This window comes from Penaeus japonicus, unplaced genomic scaffold, assembly GCF_977035675.1.
Source record: "Penaeus japonicus unplaced genomic scaffold, GWHDUDI00000001_assembly GWHDUDI00000014, whole genome shotgun sequence".
Lineage (NCBI taxonomy): Eukaryota > Metazoa > Arthropoda > Malacostraca > Decapoda > Penaeidae > Penaeus > Penaeus japonicus.
The window spans coordinates 31,831,130-31,838,629 of NW_028234416.1; positions in this window are offsets into that span (position 1 = coordinate 31,831,130).

Below are 7,500 nucleotides of genomic sequence, written 5' to 3' on the forward strand. Positions count from 1 at the left end.
CGAATCTTTCAAGCGATCAATCAAAACTTGCGATGCATTTTTACAGCTAATCACTTCCGAAGCACATCTCTCAGTCGTCCACAAGCTCTTGACAACAGATCTCTCAGTCAATCGTAACTCCAGATGACGGATTTCTAATCCAACCACAGCGCCTGACGGTGAATCTCTCAGCCAATCACAGCTCTTGACAACAGGTCTCTCAGCCAATCACAATCCAGCTAGAGGGCAGTATGCGGGCGCGTCATTTTCTGTATTCAAGGAGATTAAGTCCATTATCTTGTGACGTATGGACTTCAACCGGTTGATGTCTGCGTCTAGGCATCTGATGATATTTCCTTCATTTGCTTTTTGGTTCGTAATTCTCTTTTTTTTTTTTTTTTTTATTCTTCATAGGTCTACATTACCAATACGTGGTTCAAGGATCCCGAGGTCTACTTCAGCCGACGTGGGATCGAAGGAGGAGAAGAGAGAGGAGGAGGAGGAGGAGGAGGAGGAGGAGGAGGAGGAGGAGGAGGAGAGGTGGATCGGGACCCCAGGTGGATGGGGATGGGGGTCATGGCAGATCATCGTTTACTAGGACATAAGGTGGCTGATTAAGACGAACGTAGATTTATGCGTAATCTTCGTTAATTACTAACAAGTACTGACCAAAAAAGTGAATCTACATATTTATATATACCTACAAATAAACACACGGAAACACACAGTCATCCACACACACACACACCCACACAGACACAAACAAACACACACACACACAGAGACACAAACACACACACACACAAACGCACATACAACACACAAACACACACACAGACACAAACAAACACAAACACACAGACACAAACACACACAGACACACAGACACACACACATATCTCGAATCTTACGCAACATCCACGACAATCCTTCTTTTAAAAATAGTTTAGATGTGAAAGAACGATAGCGTCAGACCCAAGATGCTTAGTTGTCTGATGTAAGCTCAAATATATTTAGAAAAAAAATATATATTACCCGCGTCTGTGTTTTATGATTACAATCGAAAAACAAACAATCGTTTACATTCGCATTAGAATTAGAATTAGAATGAGGAAGAATCATTGTTTGATCCGACTCTTTGGTATCTATTTTGGGGTTGCGTAAAAAAAAAAAAAAAAAAAAAAAAATATTGAAAGAGAGGGATCGTTAGGAAAGTTGTTTTTAGTTCTGCTCGTGAGGTTAGTATGGGGTTGAGTCTGGGGTTATTTCTTGTTGCTGGGATGTTGACATTTCTTTGGCTATTAATATCTCTCGCGCTCGCTCTTCGTTTCGCTGTCAGTCACGTTCGTTCTTTCACTGTTCCACATTTTTTTATTTTTTTTATTCGTCTATATTTATTCTCCATTATAAGTCACTAGAGCTTAATATCATGCATTTTTTTTCTCTATCTGTGTCTGTCTCTCTCTCTATCCCTCTCTGTCTGCCTGTCGTCTCTCTCTCTTTCTCTATCTGTCTGTCTGTTTCTTTCTGTCTATCTGTCTGTCTCTGTCTCTGTCTCTCTCTCTCTATATATATATACATATACATATACATATACACACACACCATCCCGCACCCACACTCGAAAAAATAGAACGTTAATCCTTATCAAGACGCCTTTTCTGGGACAATAAAACACACGTTGTTATTCATTATCATGAGGCAAACGCAACTTCCGGTCGTTGAGGTACCAAGGAAGAAAGCAAGATGGCGGCCGCGACTACCCCCCTCCCCCCCCTCTCCCTGTCCCTCCTCTCCCCTTCTCTCCCTAACCTTTGTCACGTGTTTCGAGGGCGCCGCCGTTGCTTGTTATGCATCATAACAAGGATAACATTTTTTTTTTGTTCTGGGAAGGGAGTCATGAGGGGTGAGGGGGGGGAGAGGGGAGGGAGGGAGGGTCACTGCGTCATTCGCATAAGCAACGAATGTGTCTCACGTAATGTTGACCCCCCCCTCCCCTCCATACCCCTATCCCATATCCTACATAACCGACCCCCCTCCCCCCTCCCAAATCTTCCTCCTTCCCTTCACCCCCCCCCCACCCCCCACCCCCCGCTAATCTTGCTGCACCAATGGCGAACCTAAATCAGAACGGTGCAAGTGCGTTATGACAATATGCATATATATCTTGACAAAGCCGAGTTAACTTTTATAATGTCATATGTCACGGGGGTTATAGGAGATGGGGGGGGGGGGTTATAAGGGGAAATAGGGGGAGTGGGGGAGTGGGGGGGAGGGTAGGGCCATTGCGAGGTGCGGTAAATGTTTATAATATATAATAACCGGGTGGTGAGCAACGATAATTCTATATAATCTTTGTTAAAGAAGGAGGGAAAAAGAGGGTTAGCGAGGGAATGAAGGAGGGAAGGAGGGAAGGGAAAAAGGATATGAAAAATGGAGTCAAGGGAAGGCGGTTGGAATGAGAAAGAGAAAGAGAGAAAGAGAGAGAGTGTGTGAAAGAGAAAGAGAGAGAGAGAGAGAGAGAGAGAGAGAGATCGAGAGGGGGTCGGGAGCTGGGGAGAGAGATACGAGAGAGAGAGAGAGAAGAGAGAGAGAAGAGAGGGAGAGAGAGAAGAGAGAGAGAGAGAGAGAGGAGAGGGAGAGAGAGAGGAGAGAGAAAAAGAAGAAGAGAGAGAGAGAGAGAAAGAGAGGGAGAAGAGAGAGAGAGAGAGAGAGAGAGAGAGAGAGAGAGAGAGAGAGAGAGAGAGAGAGAGAGAGAGAGAGAGAAAGAGAAAGAGAAAGAGAAAGAGAAAGAGAAAGAGAGAGAGAAAGAGAGAGCTTCTCAAGGAGAGAAGCAAGGAGGGAAGAGTCCCAATAGGAGGGCGGGCGGGACGAGCGGGAGGGGCGAAGGAAGGGCGCGCAGAAAGACAAGAGGAGCGTCGAGTTTATCCTTCTGCTCCTTCCGGCTGGCTGTCCTGTGTCCTTTCGTAGTCGGGCGGTGAGTCAGTTAGACAGGAACGTTCCCAGTCGGTTATAGAGCCCGTTAAAGACAGCTAGTTGGGTGGTTTGAAGGCTAGTTAGTCAGTTAGGTTGTTATAGAGTCAGTTAGCTAGTCAGTCCATCGGTTTAAAGGCGAGTTTTTCAGTCAATCAGTCAGCCAGTCAGTTCAAGTTAACTGATGTGTGATTTTCATCTTTCTTGCTCTTTTTTTACTTCAAAAAGAAAAAAAAAAAGATATCAAGAAAAAACAGAGACACATTTTCTCAAAAGTATTGAGTAGGCTTAAATCACGGCGTCATTCCAACCCTTGGCTCGACGGCAGTAAACGTTTGTTTCAAACCATGAATAAATAGATACATAGATAAATAAATAATAAAGATTTGATAAATAGACAAGATCGCCCCTCGACACATACCCTCCCATAATAACGAATTTTCAAAAGCAATACGTTCGCCGCTTGGGAACCTGTCGCCATGATGAGTGGGAGCGGTGCATTGTGGGTAGTTGACACACTGACGATTTGTACATTAGCGATTGGGCCATTTCCCACGCCTACGTTACCCTGGCGCCCATTGGGAGTTCCTCTATTCACGGAACTCTGTTTGAGACGCGGATTGGGAATATGTGAAGGTATTTATAAACGTCCTGTTTAGAAGGGTGGGTTTGGGTAAGGTTAGGGTGGGGGTAGGGGGGGTTGTGTGGGTGTACGTGTGTGTGTGTGTACGTGTGTGTGTGTGTGTGTGTGTGTGTGTGTGTGTGTGTGTGTGTGTGTGTGTGTGTGTGTGTGTATGTGTGTGTGTCACTGTATGTCCGCGTTAGTGAGTGGATGTATGCGTTTGTTTCGTCTCTTTTCCTTGTGTTTCGTGTATGTGTTGTGACGTATAGATATATAGAAAGCACTCGAAATTAAGTTATCTAATAATGATCAATTGTACTTATCCCTCCACCTTTCATTTAAATTGCAATTAAATTTAATTAAATGCGTTCTATTTAGGATTCGTTTTTTTTCTCCCATTTACTTTAAAATCATCCTTATCCTTCTTATTCATAGCTTGTTTCTCTTCTTTCATTCTGAAACCTATTTCCTGGTTACATTGTCCATTTTCGTTCTTGAACTTATATAGAATTTATCTAATTCCATCGTTCTTCGTTTAATCCTTATTCTCCCTCTGTAACCCCCCCCCCCCCTTTTCGTCCTTATCCCATCACTTCACCCACCCCCCTATTTCATCTTCCACCCCTTCCCCCCTCTATTATCTCCCTCTCACTCCTACCATCTCCTTCCCCTCCCTTCCCCTGATCTCCCTCTCCTTCCTCCCTTCCCCTATATCCCAACCCCCCTCCCCACCATCTCCCTCTCCTACCCCTCGTCTTCCCTCCCCTCCCCTACCCCTCCCCCCTTCATCCTATCCTTCCCCCTCCCCTCCCCTACCCCCCTTCATCCTATCCTTCCCCCTATCCCCCCTTCCCTTCCCCCTGCCCCCCCTCCCCTCTACCATCCGACAGCCTGACCACCGCCGTCCAATGTCGTTTCCTTTGACACTTTTTCTTTAGTATCTGGGCTTAATCCTCAAACCTAGGGATGAATTCGGTACCAGCCTCCCTCCTCCTCTCCCCCCCTTTCGTCCTCCGCCTCTCTCTTTCCTCTCTCTCCTATCTTCTCTTCTTCCTTTTCTTATTATTCATATTCACTCTTCTCTTCTTCCTTTTCTTATTATTCATATTCACTCTTCTCTTACTGTTTCTTACTGATTCTTCTTCGTGTTTTTTTTTTTCTCTTCTTGTCGTCCTATCAGATTCGAATCATTGTCCCCCCCTCCTCTCCCCTTTCCTTCTCTTCTCTCATCCACCCTTACTCCTTTTCGTCCTTCTTTCTCACTCTTTTTTTGTCTCTCTCTCTCTTTCTCTCTTTCTCCCTTTCTGTCTCTGTCTGAATCTCTCTCTCTCTCTCTCCCTCTTTCTCACGTGGCATATCTGCCATTCGCAACATAATTGCAACTTTACCCACTCCTTTTCAACATCAGATCCTGCATCATGGTAGCAACCTCGCAACTTGCCCCTGCCCTCCTTCCCTCCATCCCCGGCCCTCCCTTCTACCCTCCCCTCCCCCCCTATCCTTCCCATTCATTCCTTTCAATATCAAATGGTCCATCGTGGCAGCCTGCTTTGCCCATTGCCACTCCATCATCATTGCATAGTTGCAGCTCCTTCTTCGCCCTCCCTGTTGGCGTCACGTTGCAACTCCTACAGTAGTTATCCATAACTGGCCTGTCCCACTCCTAGAACTGGCACCCTCTCCCCCGCCGCGCCACGATTGGTGCAAAGGGTCGTTTAAGCTGTGGCACCGCTCAACGCAAAGATTAGCTTGATTATTCTTTCATTCCGTTTGCCTTTGTGTTTCTCGTTTTTTTTTTTTTCATTTCTCTTCTGTGCGAGTGCTCTGTGTGTTCTGGTTTCTTCGTTCATTCCCGTTATCTATTTCTCTATCTATCTATGTCTCTCTTTATTTATCTATATGTCTCTTTCTCTTTCTGTTTCTCCGCCTCCGTATTCTCTCTCTCTCTGTCTATCTCACTCACTCCATATTTCATTTCGTTCTCTCCTTCTCTCTCTCTGTCTGTCTACCCATCTACACATCTCCTCTAGTAATTCACCAAACAAACTCCTAACCCCCTCCTAACTCCCCCCCCCTACCCCCCCACCAAGTTCTCACCTTATCTCCCCCTCCTCCCCCCCCCCCTTTCTCCTCATCATCATCACCATCATCCTTGGTTCCCCCGCTGTTGGTTCTCCTCTTCTTCCTCCTCCTCTTCTTCTTCTTAAGACGCCGCTTCTCAGCTTCGGCGCGGTGCAGGACGGTCGCCGTAACCCGAAGGAGGAAACAAAACGGCCGAGAGACAAAAGAACAAAAGGCAGCGCCCTATCTCCTTCCTGTGGGCGAGAGACTGAGAGACTGGGCTCAGGGATCTTTTGTTGACTAACTCGCTACAATAACAGACAATATGTGTGGCAAATTTGATGGTTTTTGCTGCCTATGTGTTATTTTTTTTTTTCTATGGGGTCTTTTTTTTTCTTTAATTTTCTCTTCTTCGTCTCTTTTTTTCTCTCTCTCTTGTTCTTCTTCTTTTATTTTTATATTTTTTTAAATGGTCTTCTAACGAGTGCGGAGGTGGTGTCGGACGAGCTATTCACCTTAACTTAAAAAGGTCGAGATTTTTTTTTCATTTTGGAATGAAATTTCTTTGACGGGGTTTCTTGTGTCTTTGGTAAACTGTGGGACGGTTTATTTGTTTGTTCTCGTGTCTCTTTTACGAATATTAATGGCATTCTCTTCTCTTTTGTATTTTTTCCAATATATCTATAAACAGTAATGCAAATGAAACATGCTTGCAGTTTACTTATATCCACTAAATGAGAATGAAATGCAAATCACAAAATGGAAAATAACAATACCCCAAAAAGACAAGAAGAAAAAAAGTAACAAACAACTAGTATATATCACACACAACGTTACTGAAAGCTCGACCATGTTTGTACATATCAATGCAATGACTCTTAATATCCAACGGGGATTTGCTGTACCATCATCTCTACATCCTTAAAATCCCAGCCAACTAGGATATAACTGAAGAGTGATTATATACACACACACCCTTCTCCCCTTAGATGAGTAACGATGGAGGTGGTTCTCACGCTCAGCCGGCCATCGCCATCACCTCTAACTGCTAACTGTTAACTGGTCCCAAAGCCCACCAACTGAAATCAAGGACGCATTAATAGGGGCCCTATTTCATTCAGCGAAACTCTCTTTCTCTTGCTCTCTGTCTCTGTCCGTGTGTCTGTTTGTCTTTCGCTATCTCTGTTTTCTCTATCTTTCTTTCCTTTTCTCTCTCTCTCTCTCTCTCTCTCACTTTTCTTCCTTCTACATAGAAAACTACCCTTAAGTAAGAAATGTTTTGTTGGTTCAACCTGATAGGAAGATAAGGGATGGAATAAAAAAAAATGATAACTCGCATACAGAGAGAGAGAGACAAAGAGAAAGAGGGAAGAAATACAATAAAATAAATAAACGAAGAAACAAAGAAACAAGAGGTACGTCGAGCGAAGCCAATCTTGCGAAATGCCCCATCTCGCGGTTTCTGGCAACCCACCCGGGCGGTCATAATGGCATTAATGAAACAAATCTCGGGCATAGTCTGGGACAATACCGCCAGCTTCTCCTCGCTGTGTGACCAACTGGGACAGTCTGGAGCCCACCATACCCACACGCGGTCACAGGACAGAGGTCGCCAACTGAATTCTGTTTGTGAGCCGCGTCCGCCATTGTCTCGTTGGGGGAGGCCGAGGGAGAGAGGAGGAGGAGGAGGAGGAGGTCCTTGATCACTTTTGGACATCGATGGTCAACATGCCAGGTGTACATCGGGGGAAATTAACAATAAAAATAGATGGGAAGAGAAAGAAGGATATTTACGGATTGTTTCCTTTTTTTTTTTCTTCTGTAAAAGGGAAACCACTAAAATGAAGGGAATGATCGATTTTTTA